The 16358-nt window shown below is 34.0% G+C and overlaps 2 long non-coding RNA genes across 11 annotated transcripts in view; one reads left to right on the top strand and one right to left on the bottom strand.

Annotated features, from left to right (window-relative positions):
* Positions 1 to 2542: 2542 nt before the first annotated feature.
* Positions 2543 to 9802, bottom strand: LOC114076762. Of its 8 annotated transcripts, XR_003577766.1 has the most exons (8): positions 9476 to 9802; positions 9264 to 9389; positions 9101 to 9154; positions 8889 to 8995; positions 7954 to 8082; positions 7781 to 7824; positions 5434 to 5542; positions 2543 to 2591 (listed from the first exon to the last, which is right to left on the bottom strand). It is a non-coding gene; the product is annotated as an uncharacterized LOC114076762 (long non-coding RNA). The 8 variants fall into 8 exon arrangements; XR_003577763.1 differs by having other exon boundaries at positions 7781 to 8082; XR_003577762.1 differs by having other exon boundaries at positions 5434 to 7824.
* A 2447-nt stretch (positions 9803 to 12249) lies between these two features.
* Positions 12250 to 16358, top strand: part of LOC107016010 — a 5822-nt gene continuing 1713 nt past the window's right edge. The window contains exons 1-5 of one of the 3 annotated variants that reach the window (XR_001456406.2): positions 12250 to 12900; positions 12980 to 13161; positions 13740 to 14753; positions 14867 to 15511; positions 16147 to 16279. This is a non-coding gene — a long non-coding RNA (uncharacterized LOC107016010). Of the gene's footprint in view, positions 12901 to 12979; positions 13162 to 13739; positions 15512 to 16146; positions 16280 to 16358 lie in introns of all 3 variants that reach the window. The other 2 variants (XR_001456405.2, XR_001456407.2) reach the window with 2 other exon arrangements.

Genomic DNA, 16358 nt, shown 5'->3' with positions numbered 1-16358 from the left:
ATGATTTAATTATGGATAGGAATCTCGTATGATCAAAGTAAATAAGGATTGGCATGAATGGATCTAGTTTCTTCTAGTCTATCGATTGATAATACTATGTATGTGATGTGATCTCAATTTTAGGTTAGACGAAGCATGATTCCTTTTTTGTTAATGATATCTTTAGACACTGTCTAACATGTAAATTATTATTAAAATACGATTTATGATCAAGGCTTTAGGGAATTAGTATTATTGCCTATTTCCTCTACTCTCTCTTGAATGGATAGTATAGTGCCTATGTTGGTATCTTGATCTTGTAGGGCTTTAAGCATGATTTTGTTATCTTAAGTGTATGATTATCTAATGCCCTAGATTGATATTATTGATGAAATATGATCTATAATCCATGTAAGTGAAATTGGTTACTAGTCTATGTCCTTCTACATTCTTGCATGTTAATGATGTGTTGTACTAGTTTGTAGCATGGCCTTGAAAGCATGACTTCATATATGATTATTATGTTTTAGATACTGTCCTATACTTGAATTATTGATGAAAGAGTGGTCAATGATGACCAAAGGCTAAAGGATTGGTAAGAATTTCTCTACTCTTCTACTTCTCTACTTCTTTATAGTAATGTAGATGAAGCCTTGTATGAAATTGTGTGGTATGGCCCACTTATGGTGCAGTGTTTAATTTATTGTCATTATATATGTGTTGACCATGACCTTGAAGGTAAAATGATGAATATATGAATGAGTGGTTATGATGATCCCTTTATGTGTAACTTGTGCCTAGTCTTCTACTTTAGTTTTGAATCTAGGTTATGTTACTATTGTCATGAACATGTGAATGTTATGTTAAGATCATGTGTTGTGATGCCATTAATGAATTATTAAGGATTGAAGGCCCCTACCCATTTACCCCTATGTGAATGTGTGAATAGCTAAGGTTAGGAGTCTTGAATAAAATGTGAAGATTGTCTTGTCTCCTATGCTAAATGGTGTTGTGTCGACTATGCTTTGTTCTGCATTATGGTCTTAAGAGGGTGGATGCCTCAAGATGTTATGGATAGCCATTATGTGATCATGTTGACAAATGTACACATTCACACATTATGCATGCTTACTAGTAGTATAGGTCATGGTGTCTAAATGAAAGGTAGTTCTCATATTTACTAGTGTCTACTACTATGCATGTTAAGATGATGTGTATGAAAGTATGATATGTGTTTCCTTAACTAGGATGACTTGATGGTTGTACTAGTATGGGCAAGGGTATGGGATTTTGCCTATGCTTTGCACATCTTTTCCTTGATAAGAATTATATGATATAAGCAACTCACCATTTAACCAAGCCATCACCACCTATAACCAATTTCTCAATATTTCATCATAAAAAGGCCCTTAGGGCAGTAACTAAATCATAATAACAATACAAGAAAACCAAAGTTCATACCCTACACAAACATGATTATTTGACCTATTTCTTATGCTATAAGTTTGAAATATGCATAAATATGAGTTCGTCAGGGTTTTGGCATTAAGATTATCAATTAATACTAGAAGAAACCCATTTGAATCATTAAAACACTTTTATATGAAGACCCATGCTTAGAATCGAAGATAGAAGAAAGTAGAGTTTGAAAACCCCTTTTTAAATCATTTAGAAAGGACTCCTTGAATGGAAGAGGGTTCAAGGACGGATACCATACCTCAAATATAAGAAAATCTCAATGTTTTTGATGAAGAAACACGTCCAAACTAGCGCTCCTTGCCCTCCTTGAGTCTTAGCTCCAATAGTGACTTTGAGAGAGTTTTCTTTAGAGAGGGAGTTTGAATGTTTGAAGTGACGGATTTTGTCTAGGTCTAGCACTTAAAACTAATCTAATATAACTTAAAAACCCTAAAAGTATCATCCTAACGTCATAAAATATGGGGTGAATTTACAAAATACCCCAAGTCAAGGCAGCAGGCGAGACAACTTTTGCTGGCAGCATCAACGACTCTCAACCAACGGACCGTGTGTCAAATGATGCCCCGTTGGTGAGGGTTCTTTGCTTGGGTTTGCAACCCTCAACACTTGCAGACCTGCAGGTCAAATCGACGAACCAAGTCGACGAGCCATCGATTGTTCAACTGGTCGTCGACTGGTCCCTTTGGTGGAAACTGCGAGGAAGTTTTAGATTTAAGTTGTCACATCCCGAAACCACACCCTAGAAGTTAGGGTCAATCTCGAATTTGCAACGGGCGTACTTGATCTCTTGGAGGTCTTGTACAAGCCCTTGCATATCATTCATCACATATACATAATGAAAAGTAGTGCAGAATTAAAACTTTTCACAAAACATTTCACAGTCTTTAAAATATCATTAATATAAAATCATAGGAAATGCTAAGTTTCAATCTCATCAACCTTAAGACACGAGAATACTTTTGGGACACGACCCATAACATACTAATATAAAAATACTTAGTCTATTATAATACTTCAATAAGAAACATAAAAGACAGATATGTCCTCGAGTCAATTGAGGACATACTTCAACTTCACTTCAATGATGCTATGATCCAAGTCTTGCTTCTCAAATGCTCCTCACCTACCAACGACTATAGAGATAGATAAAATCATGAAATTAGTACAACCACATGTACTAAGTATGTCATTATGCATAAAAATCATGAAAACGGACATTGATTGGAAATATGCATCTTTTCATTTAAAAATCATATCATAATAATAAGAATAACATTTATCAACTTAGAAACACATAAGGAAACATTTAAGCAATTTATAGCTTTTTAAAGAATAACCTTATAGTGAACTTAATTCATTGTACAATGAATTGCTTCACTGTAACAGTGAAGTATTTTCTCTTCCTTTTTAAAACTGTCTTGCATGTAATTATCCTACTAAATGCTATCCTAAGACTCACTTAGACAACACAAATAAACACCGCCCATACAACCTTCTTAAGCATGCCTAAATGACCCTAAAGACTACTCATAATAAGACACATACACACTTACAAGACACCAAACATATGAACATGAGATTTCCTCTACCAAAGGTGATTCATTAGTTCATTTAAGACTCATTCATCACATAAAGGACCTTGAAATAATGGTCTTTTACAATACCTAAGGACTCCAACTAACACCTTCAAAGCCTATTGTGCAATGTATAGATAGCGTCCCATACCACCACCTAAACCTTGTAGAACTTCTTTAATTGTAGGTATCCCATATGATTAGAATAGGCAATAACAGACATAGACCATGATAGCAAAGCATGGAATCCAAAGTTCTAACCTACTCCAATATGGGTGTTCTACTTGCTAATGGTAGAACTTGGACACATTCCATGTCGGTACATATTTAAGGAATAAGAAGGGCATGCTTTGTAATCTAGTCTCATTCTTTAACTAGAACTAGTTCCCTTACCATACTCATTTAGTTCTAGCCTTTGTTCTCATAGAGTAATTCACACTTAAGGTTCATATAAAGGGGTTCCATATCAAGTTCATAACCCAATCACATTTACCCTACCAAAGAAAGGTTCACTAGGGCTACCTCACAATGGCGACAAGAAGCTCATCATGAATTTCCTAAGGTTTGATATGATGCCATTCCATCCGATCAACCCTAAGTCTATCATTACTTTACTTGAAGGATACCATTATCGCTTTCGACTTTAACATTCATAACCTTACCACTATGTTCAAAGTTTCACATAAAGGAACCTCTTAACTTCATTTAAGGTCTCATGTCATTCATACTTACAAGACTAAGAGTATTTAAAATTCTAAGTCAAGACATCACGTATTCACATTTATACATGCATTAAGTAAGGGACACAAGTCAACCAAGACAAGACACAACATACTTCACTTTAACACATATTGCGTGTCATTCTAGAAACACATAGACATAACCATATCCTCTTTAAGTCATACTATACACTATCATATTATTATCAATATGACTATCATAGACTCATATAGTCAAGTAGGGATAAGCATATATCAACTCTAAGACTATACCACAAAGCCAAAGTCATAGTCTAACATGATTTACTTAAATAACATCGATAGAAGAACACATATACTTTCAAAATTAATTATCATGTAGGTAGATATTATCATACTTCACATAATCAACTACACAAATAAACACATTACTTCAAGTAGTTGCCGACAAGTCCATGATCATCATATTACTTAAAATAACGCCGACAAGGATACGTCAATTGCAAGTAAAAGCACATAACACCATAACCATACTTAGACCATACCAATAACAACATAGTTGAAGTCTAATTAACATTAAATAAAGGAAAATAGGACAACGTACCACCACTCCATCCTCAACACCTCAATTCGATGTTAAATCATCCAATTCAACACCATAAGGCCCTTACCAATGACCATGAACATCAATTCAATATAATTATAACAATACTCAATGAAAATAGGTCAATTCACTGCATATTCATCAATCTAATACAACCTATATATCAATTGAACCCAATTCTTACATCATTAGAGAGCCCATAGAAAACTACACTAGAATTCACAACATTAGATCAATATCACTTAGCCCATAACTTAGTCAAAAACTAGGGTTCATCAATTTCATGGGTTCATAGGTTAATTGAGTTAAAATTATCTAATTAATAACAATTAAATCCAAAATCAATGCTTAACAACTATTAATGCAAGAACCCATAGATAGATTATGAAATTGGACAATTCATCTTTAAAAACTTTAGAAAATATCTTAGAAAGTTGGGCTCCTTGATGAATAGAGTTTCAAGGATCAAAAACCATTCCTAAATTAAGCTAATTTTTCAATTTGATGAAGAATATCCCCTCAATTCTCCAATCCAAGCCCTTCATTGAATTTTGGCTCCAATGGAGTTCTAGGGAGTTTTCTAAGGGATTTCGGTTTTGATTTTTGAAGAGTGAAATCTTCTAAGTGTTTTAGTATTATAAACATATTTAAAATACCCAAAATACCCTTAAGGAACTGCCAATATTCTTATTTGGATGTGGAGTAAATTTACAACTTCACCCCTCAACTTAACAGGGAACTGCATGCAGGGACAAACCCATCGACGGTTGGCAGTCGATGGACCGTTTGTCCACAAACGGACCGTCCTGTCCTCGCGTCGTTTGGTTCAGAGACTAAATACAGATGCAAGACACCCGAGTTGAAATCATGCATCAGTTTACTTAGATCACACATAATATGCATGAGGATACGTAAGCTTTTAATATCAGACCTTACATATAAAAAATCAGAAACCTCTATTCTGTTGCACCTAATGGATGGGGAGTGCATGTGGACAAGGAAAGGCAATTGTGACAAAGAACTAGTGGTCAGTCGTCTTTATGGACAATAATTTTGAGAACAAACTTTACAATTATGAAATGTAAAAAAGGAAACTAACCTGCTCATTGTGTGGCAGATACATTCCATCAAAAGTCAAGACAACACGACCCTTTCCATCCACGCCTTTCATTTTAACAACTGAGTAGAAAATGTCTATAGCTGACATGCTAAACATTGAGTCAAAAGTTAAAATATGACATATCATCTTAGTACAAGTACATGGACAGGAAGCCAAGTGAAAAACAACTAACAGAAACATAAACTTGCATCAAACACTCAGATATAAACTTGGATGGCTCATAATATACTATTCTCTTTTTTATAAAATAAATGTGTGAAAACTCCTTTGTCTTTTTTTCTGGTTTTTAAAGATCCGAAGGTGGTGGTGCCAACAAATTGTAATATGTATAGTATACACAACATGTGTACAGCCGCGACAAAATAGTTTACACTAGTAGTATAAATAATCTAATATGCAGAAAGGTTGTGTGATTCACCAGAAAAGAGAAGATAGAATCACAGGATCATAATAGGATAATGAATGAGACTCTAAGTCACAATGTGCATCAGGATGATGATTAACAAAGGCATAGTGGATGAGTCAAACAAAAACAGTACACTTGACTATCACTTACCTATGAAATTGTAGTTAGAATTTTCCTTTCCCACTATTTGTCCATTAAAATAATCAGGAAGAGGGTAATTGGGAAGAGGTGGGATTAGAGAGCTTGGGTTTGCGAACGAGAAAGCATAGACAAACGAGTGAGTTCTGAAGTCAGGTAATATGGCTTAATCCTAAGGAATACCAATATCATTCCTAATTCCCTTAGAAAAAAGCACTAAACAAACAACATATAATGAAGAAGGGGTTTAATTCCCCTGTTGTCTATAGATCATTTATATAGTGATCAAACAACACTATACCATAGTGGCTTGTTGACTTTATACACACTGTGCATGCTCTAGTTCATCTTCAACAGACTTCTTACGAATCATGCATGCAGCAAACCAGAGATAAACTTATGCAAGTAAAAGTAGTAAACCACGAAATGTGATTCAATAAGGTTCACAAGATCCAAAATTCCCGAAGTTTAAAGGAAGAGAGCATTTCCAGATTATGAATCTTAAGTTTTAAACACATGGAGATACAAAAATACAAGAAAAGATTAAATCTATCACCACAATATATTTTGAATCAATAAAATAAGGAAAAGTACTTAATATGTATGCTATGTGGAGTGAGTTACATGTCATCACCAAATTCTTCGTTAACAATTTCCTTGATACTCTCACAAAGTGTATGACAGCCTGACTGAATCTTTTGAAGGAACACAATAATCAAAATAAGTATGAAATGAAACAACTCAAAATCTTTTCAAAAATCTTTTCCCAATAGATCTGGCTTACAACTTAACAACTTAAGCACGACTATATGCTATAACCCAAATAATCTAAGGATTTCACGGGAACAGTAAAATTGTAAGCTAGAATCCCGCATCTTCCTCTAATAGAGATACCAACACCGACTTATTTACATTATGTTAAAAAGGGGAAAGAGTTGTCAACCCGCAAGAACTGGAGAGCATCGAATGCCATCAACTACTTAAGAGGATATCATGAACAAAGTGACTACAACAAGTAACAAGTGGTATCAATTATACTTTAGTTCATGCTGATCAACTACTTCTTCGGCAAATGGGTACAAACACACTTATTTGTTTTCAACTATGTAACTAACTCAAATCCAATTAAAAGGAGCCGTCAACTAGTTTTTATAGAGTACCAGGAATACTATTTCCTTTTCTTAGCTATCTTAAGGAAAAAAGCCAGGGGAATTAAGCAAGGGATGTTACCATTGAAGCGAGTGTTGAAGGAGCATCTCCATAAGAGTAAGAAAACAATAGAGAATCAATTAAGGAAGTCATTGCTCATTATCGAACTTAGATGTGCTCTCTATAGCAACTACTGATGCATATCTTTCATCTTAACAAAACTAAGTATCAAACATTTCACTCCATGGAAACACAGAAATCTAAAATAGTTAATGTTTAAATGCATTACACCGTCTACTCGTCCCAATTTCCATAGCATAGTTTAGATTTCGAGAGTCAAACTAAAAATTAGTCTATAAGTTTAAACATACAATCTTTACAGTTTAGCTTTCGAGGTTAAAAAATCTTTCTCATTAAACCACTGAAATTAAAACAATGTCATACAACTTAAAACAAATTAAGTATAAAGGAATATAAATATTTACAAAGCATAGAGCAACATCATTGATGGCCTGCATATGGATATATATGAGCACACTGGTTTCACTGGTGGATTGAATTATTAATACAGAGCACATGATCTGTAAGTTCCTACATTTAGTATCTATGATAAACTTACAACTAGCTACTCACCTCATAATTGATTAGCCATATTCTTGAAATGCAAAAATTGGGAACTGACAGCACCAAGGACAGGGGCAAAAATACAAGTACCAGTTAAGTTCATAGTGGGAGATTCGGACCTAACTTGTAATCAGCAGGAGTTAAGGATTATATCAACAAGGGTGGGTTAAAGAAAAATGTACCTTTGCTAGAAAATGTGGTTATCTTGAAAGGGGTAGCACAATTTTTTCAAACCCTGATGAAGTTAACGAACACATCCATGTCTTCTTAAAGAGATTTTCTTCCTCTGAAACTTCTGCACTTTGATATTCCTTTGAAGTTACACAAAACAAGGAAATGGAGTTTTATAAGAATCATTTTATGCATTAATAAATTCTAGTATCAACAACATGTATGTGCATTGTTTTCATATTCTGATTCCTCATTGTAAAAATCACTTCTTACATACCATATGAAACAGGGCATAGTACAAAGTGATAATCTAAAACTAAGGTGCTAACAAATTCCAGAAAATATCCAACACTGGGGACTGCACCATCCATATTATAAAATAATGAAGACAAAGAGTGGTCTTGATTTAAACAAGGCAAGCATAATGAAATTTTAAGTTCTCATGATGTTTAGTCCATACACATGTACATGCCCAAAAACAAGGTTTCTGTTGGTGAGTATCTTGTGTGTAAGGGTCTAATACTCATAGATTAGTCTATGACATAGGATAGGCTGATAGCTAAGACTAGATGATGTTAAGCCTCAATCATTAACATCATTATCCAGATTACCACACATTCATGAAACTTCAATTTCTCAGCGTTCTAAGATTTTTCCTTTATACATATGGAAAGATATTAAATCTTTATAAAGAAAGAGAACGTGTTAATCAGAAAAGATTATCTGGCATGTCTTATCATAGACAAAACTTGTAGGAACATATTTGGGTTTTAAGTCACCGTCTATGGTTTTCGGGCATCCAATAACCCAATATTTGAAATTTTTACTTCTGAAAAAATACATCTTATTTAGCGCCAATAATAGCACTGATTAAAACATCAAAATAACAATCATTTTAACTTCTAATCTTTTATTTCTTGTTATGTTTTTGGGCACATAACATTACCTTAAGTTCTCAGCAAGAAGACAAGCATTTGTATTGGAGTCGTCTCCAACAATTACGACAAGACCATCTAAATGAGCTTCTTAGTTGTTCTTTCAGCTTGCTTTAAACTGAAATGATAGCATTGGTCATTAATCAAAATATTTTTTCATGTGTAATATACATGGCTAGATAGATCATAGAAGTTACATATAATCATAGAATATGGTTAGTACCTGCTCTGGAGTCTTAATCTTATCCCTACCGCTGCAAATCATATCAAATCCACCCTATTTTAAAGAATATGAACTTGTAAATAATGTTCCGTACGTTTAATTGGAAGACAGATTGAAGTTGTAAAATATCTTGTTAACATAAAAAAGTGGCTAGGCAACATACCTGATTTTTGTATGGGTAAATGAACTCCGAGGTCAACACCATATACTTCCCCTTCATGACCCCAGCTTGTCCACCCCTAAATCCATGCATTGTGCTTCCCTTGCAATGAGTTTGCAAGTAATCTACCTTCAAATGCACAAAACTTGATTAAAAAAGGAATGAGTAAATATGCATTAGTTGAACTGACATAAATTTCTCAAGGATGAACTAACAAAAAATTCCAGAAATAACATTATTTTCTCTGGAAGCTTGGCGTGCAGATAACACCATGACGAGATTGATGAACCATAAGAAGACAACCCTATTTCAATATCTTTTTTGCCACATGTTGTAACCACTCTCGCATATAATCAAATTCCGCCAAACTATGTCCGTTTTCTTTAAACTTTTTCTCGAGTTATTCGAATTAAAGTGAAGAACGATTAGATAAATCACCACCCATCTTAGACCAAGGAATGAAAATGAGCTTTGTACCGTGACCATGGTGATTTTTATGATGGAAATGGTAAGAAGAGGGCAATATGTTTTAGGGTTTCCTTTCTAAGGGCCCGTTTGGCCATAAATATATTTGGGAAAAATTTGGCAAATAATGTTTGTCCATACAATTTGCCATTATTTGGCAAATATTTTTGGCAAATATCCCAAATTTCCAAATACTAGTTTTTTCTAGTATTTGGGCCAAATCTCATTATTTGGGATATTTTGAAAATTAAAATTTTACCCCAATCTTTTATCTTTTACAAAAACACCCTCTCTAGTTTTTGCTTGCGTTGTATTACATCATTTTTTACGTGAACACCAAAATAGTGATGAAATATTTAGTGAATATTAAATAATGATATGATTGTTGATGAAAATTATTAAAAATTGGCTTTAGGTAACAAAGTCATGTACTTTGTCTGCTTCACGATACATGGAATAATTCTTGTTGCACTCACTCCAAATTACCACATCGTTTTAGTGTCATGGACATTATTTGTTATTGTTGTAACGAACATTCAATTGACTTGTAATACAAACTTTTAGTTAGTTTTGATAGTTTTTAAAACTTGTGGGTATAAATCATATTTTTCTAAAAAGTTGAAATATATTTCCCAAATTTTATGGCCAAACAGATGGTGAAATTTCACCCAAATTTTCACTCAAATAATATTTGCCAAGAATATTTGGAAATCTATGGCCAAACGCTAGCTAAGAGTAGTGTTTTGGGCAAAGTAACAATGACGCCTTTATTATATTTATCTCTACTGAAAGTCTTTTATTTTTAATATTTATTTTTATTTTTGTGTTCTAGAGTTAAATTTTATTTTTATTTTTAAAAGATTTTTTTTGGAAATCTGGAAATTGGAGGGAGAGTTAAATATGTTAGAGGAAAATCAATATTTTAGTGAAAATTTTAGGCAAAGTGGAAGGCCACATTTGTTAGGTGTTGTTTTATATTTATAAAAAAACATATTTTATAAGTGTAGTGATATGTGTTAAAAGGTGTTGCCAATTATATCATTATATGACAATGCTTAAAAAGTGTAGCTTATACCCTTAAAAGCACACTTTACAAGTGTTACCAATATTATTGTAGCCAAAAGCTAAAAATTAAGGTTAAGCTTCAAAAGTGTACCCAAAAATATTTTAGGCAACACATTACAAATGTTTTCAAGATTTAGCGTGGCCTTGGCCTAAAATGGTGTAGTGTGAAAGTAACTTACGGACCAACTTTTTGACCTATGGACGACCAAGTACGCGACGCAGACCTATTTCACCAAGGAACAAAAGTTGCTGCCTTGGGCAGCTTGTTGGCCCAAGGTCGGGTCCTCATCAAGGACCATTTGGTTGGTCCTTGGGGAGTTTTGCCCGAATGTTTTCACCTCAAATACTCTCGTATACATGTTAGAAACCTCTTATATCAATTTTAACTCCAAATAACACATATAACAATCCCAAACACACTAAGATATACAAGCACGTTTTAAGGCAAAATTTTTGAACATCTTTAACATTCTTAGATGTTTGACTCCAAACTTAACACACTACATTTCAAAACTATAAGTAGTCATTTAAGTACTTAATAAACTCATAACCAACATGTTCGGATCTAATTCAATCTAGCTCATTTTGAGAGTGTAACAGTAATGAACCCTAACTAGGATAACCTAAGGGAAGGTTCTTAGTGTAGGTGAGGGTAGGGAACTTTACCTATGCATTGCACAAGTATATCATAAAGGTAGTTCTAGGAAAGTGTTGTATATGTATATGTATATGCATATGTCTTATATGCATGATATTATGGTATTCACCTAATTGTATGATAGTATGCATAGTATGAGTCCTGTGATGTCCATATGATGTGGTCTTACCTTATATGCATAATGTTGGTCCTGTTGACATGAAGGTCTTACTTGGCATGTATGAAGATGTCTATACTTGTATTTTTTTATTTATGAAGTACGTTATATGATTATGGTCTCTTTGTGAGTTTACTAAGTACGTGTGAGGTTATGGGACATCACATGTATATTGCACTAGTAGGCTTTTATTGGGATTATGAGTAATGTCTTATGATGTATATATGAACGAAGTCCAACTATACTATTGTTGAATATTGACTGTTATGATGTTATTGGTAGTGTTGACTTGCATGTGGTCTTCAAGTGAGTTTTATATGTGTTTCATGGAATATGTTGGTTCATATGTGAAGTAGGGGCTTAGGATATGCTATGTTCATATGAATTCCTATATTTAAGTAAATGAAGGTTATGTGAATGTTCACTTTGGTGACCTCATGGTGATGCTTGAGCATGGATGGTAGAAAGGGACACTATTCATGCATTGCACCAAGTATCACTAGAGGGTTACTTGGGAAGTTTAGGAGTTAAGGTAAAAGACGGTTATTGTGAATTTAATGTTAAGTGTGTCTTAAATGAAATATATGGCTTTATGTGATGTTATGACCATTTTACATGTCTATATGAAGGGTGTGAGTTGTATGATGATTATTGTATAAAGTCTTATGAAGTTTTGACTAAAAGGCATGATGCATGGTTTTCTATGAAAAATGTCTTCTTTAAATGCATGTTTTTGCATAGTTGTCATACTTGATATTTAAAGGATGTCTCTAAAGTGAAGGGCTTGATATGTGTTTACTAAGCTCAAGAAATCGGTCTTTATGATTGAACTTTTCTGGCTTTGTCACATCCTTTTTCCAATGAACAAGCACCAGAGCAGTGAGCTTCGACCACCGAATCTCCACATAAATCACCACTTCTCTCTTTCCCGTTGCAAACAACCCAGGACCACTAGACCTTAAATCCTTTAACTGTTTTAAGCGAGCTTCACCCTTTTCTTCGGCGAAACCAACTCGTTCCCACTTTCCTTGTTCTGATTTTCCGGCGAACTCCACTATGCCATACAACCATCTAAACACTGCTTTGCCCACCTTTTCCAAAATGAACACAACAAACATGCCACTTCCCAACTTCCATTTCCCTGCTACTGTCTTTTCCGGCGAAGCTACGATTCCAGAGAATCCAACCCCAAACCCAGCAGCTCAAACAATCCCCAAATACCTTAACCCCTTTAATTTTCCCCCTCAATTCACACAAGGAACACGATTTCCCCCAAGTCGCTCAAGGTTTATCAAGTATGTCTTTCTTTTCCTTATTTCTGAGTTTATACTGAAGAAATAAAGAGTCATTCTCCTTGTATACCTTTGTGTGCAGTGCATGTATATGTTGCCCAATTCTTGAAGCTACTTGGAGAACTCTGGATTTCATGGCTATTTCCATATGGCATTACTGTTTCTTGAGGGTGCTTCACATTTAGAAACCTCAAATTGGGGAAGTAGCAAATCTGGGGAGAGTAATCTAAAACAAATTTATAGTAAGGCACCCAAACTTTGCAGGTAAGTTTAATTTCAACCTGTTAATATTCGTATAATATGTTCAATTTTTAATTGCTTGAATTGTACATACCCATTAAATAGCTTCAACAATTTATGTACAATTTTAACTAGCTTCAATAATTTTTAACAGCTTGAATAATTATTAATAGCTTCAACAGTACACATCTGTTAATTATATCATCTCGTAAACATTTATTCAACGTCTTCTCTTATGGGAAAATTTCCAAACTCGCGGCTCCTTAATCTGTAACTAATTGTTTATCTTTTGGTTAACTGTTTGGCTCAAGGCCATACCATTTTACGAAGAACCTCCACCTTACCAAGTTGTTACTTAGCAGAAACTTCTGTTCATTTAATCAATTATTTTCCTGTGGATTGCTGCTGAATATCCTAATGTTTAGATATTGACATGACTCTTTTTTGCATATAAACTGGTTATTCAGAATAAAATTGAATATTCTGTGTAAATCATTCTATATATGGTTAAGCAAGTCTGATTAGTTACAACTATCTAATTACTTCTTGTTTGATGGCTGTTCTTGTCTCTGACTGTTTAATATATATTCATAATGTTGCAGATGTTCTTAACTTCAATATCAAAAGCATGATGGAACTGCCAGTGTTGCTTTGTCCAATAAATGTATGGAGGTTGCATACATGAGGGTAGTAAATTGCAAAAGTATGAATAGTACGTTGAAAGATCTTGATTCTCATATGCCCCAAGGCTTTGTTTAGCTGCAGGGGTAGTACATTGAAAGATGTGTGGTAAGATCTAGACACTATCAAAGCAATAGATGACTTCTACAGTGAAGTATATGCTATAAATTCAATAACTGATCTCAAGTTTCCAGAGCATTCTCTAGTTTCAAGACTTCAATGTGACAGACTCCTTGCAACATAATTTTGTGTACTAATTAATTCCTTTCCTCTATTTTTGAATTAAAATTACTTTGATTGGAATAAAAAGTTAGATAAGATTACTACACTTAAAGATATCTTATTTACTTGAATAGACCATTGAAATGTTTGATCAATATCCTAATTAGAATCATGCTCGTGGGGGTACAAACTTAATGAAAGCTTATTTTGTTGCTTGACATGATTGTATCAATTAATTCCCCTTTTTAGATTTACTCATCATTGGGGTGTCTGTATGTGTACTTCATTTCTGTCTTAGAAGTTTCTCTTTGATATTCAGTGCTAATTTCCGTGTGAGATAATATGGGATTTTGCCTTTTCCTTTCCACAGTGGTATTTATTAATCTATACAGTATCTAGTCACCATCATCAAATGGAGTTGCATGGCTCTTTCTTGCTTATGTCATACTAAGTTCTTCAACGATAGCCGGATATATCTGAAATTTACAAACATGTTCTTGTCTAGATTTTCGGTTTCATCTAAAAGATATCTAACTTTCTGCATTTTGACTTAAGTTGTGATCACTATTATGTTTTCTTCAACATAGAGATTTCTTTTTCTGAATTGTCATCCGCAAAATCTTTGAAACTTTTAAGTTTGTACAGATTGTGTTGAAGTAGTTGTATGTGTCACCTTTGATGAGCTAGTCAACTTGGATCAGATTCCCAAAGGGGTGGGTTTCAAATGAATCTTTGTTCCTATCCATTACCGTAGTTTATTTCTCAAGTATTTTATTTTTGTTGTGTGATATCTATTCTTATTCTGTAAGGTACATTTTTCTTACAGGTGAGACTAGAGGGACAAACAAAATTTCGCTAGCAGCCACATGTATTTTAGTTTATTTGGAAGTCAATTATTTGTTTCTTTTGTATAATCTTTAGCAAAAGAATCATTATTTTCCTTCTAACTCGTGCAGAAACTTATCGTATCATTTAGAATTCGAGTGTTCCATGGTGTTTATAACATGGAAAGAAACGTATTAAAATTTAGAAATACTTGACTTAATACATTTCCAATTGTAGCTGATCCTTGTTTACAACTCATTTTCCTATCGCATTATTAATTTACTTTTAACTTTTTTCGTTTTAATTCGTGTTCTGGATATATGAAGCTGCAACCCGAGGTATTTCTCCAGTTGTTCCCCCACATCCACTAAAATTTACTCTTTCAGATCCGTGGGATCCTTTTTCATTGAAGCCAAGATCCCTTGTTTCCTCCCCATGTAGCTCAAAAACATCTAAGCTAAACAACCGATCTGAAAATTTTGTTGCTGCCATAGCTGATCTCGAGCTGCTGCAACTCAGTTTTCTAAGAATGGCAATCCCCCATCCAATACAGTCGAGGTAGGAGATTATTCAACGACAGGAAATAAGTATTGGAGGGCTGAATCATGAGCGAGTTGCTGGAAAATCTTGGTGACATAACTTCATTGTAAGTTAGCTTATCAACAATTATGAAGTTTTTGGAGGTATAGTTATTTGGGGCATTGTTGTATGGTTCTATAATTCATTTAAAAATATCATACGTAAACTGCTGGTCAAAAATTCTCATGTCATGTGTATATCATAGTCTCTTCTGTTTTTTATCTTATTGAGAGTTATGAGAAAGGAGAATTCCGGTAGCCTTCTGTTTCTTAAAGGAGTAATTTGGTGTGAGCTATAAGGTATAATAAGCTCAGGATAAAATGTTTAACTATTTTAGTTGTATAAGACATTAATTATGCATTTTGTCATTGTTCGTGGACTGCTATGTGTTAGGAAGGAAACTAGTTTTTGAAAAAGAGGACATAACATTGAAAAAGAAAGAGTGTCTAATATATTGCAAGCTATCCTACGCGAACTTTTCGGAAAAGTATTTCTTTGTTACAAACTGATTGCATGTAACTAACTCCTAGATCTAGATATATAGGTCGTGGTAGAAGAGAGTACTTCTTGATGTCGGTTGAGGACTTTATGAGGCATACTTGTTTTCCAAGTTAATCTTTGGTATTCCTGTTAGAGCATCATTTCAACTTTTTTGTGGTGCATGATATACCCAATGACTTGAATTCATCCTAAAATTTCTAGGTGAGTTTACCATCGTTTATGAGTTGTAACATATATGAGTCAGTGACAAGCGTGAGGTTATTAAGGCTATATTTGAACTTCCACTGCAAATTCAAGCATGGTTTCTCAAACAGAAGAGCATCTTGTAGTTGTGGTACGTTTATGTGAACTACTATTGGTCATATCATTTTTTTTAGTTAAGCATATACACTATTCCACCCCCCCCCCCCCCC

The sequence above is a fragment of the Solanum pennellii genome, chromosome 4 (genome assembly GCF_001406875.1).
Source record: "Solanum pennellii chromosome 4, SPENNV200".
Taxonomy (NCBI): Eukaryota; Viridiplantae; Streptophyta; class Magnoliopsida; order Solanales; family Solanaceae; genus Solanum; species Solanum pennellii.
This window is presented reverse-complemented; position numbering and strand designations above follow the sequence as displayed.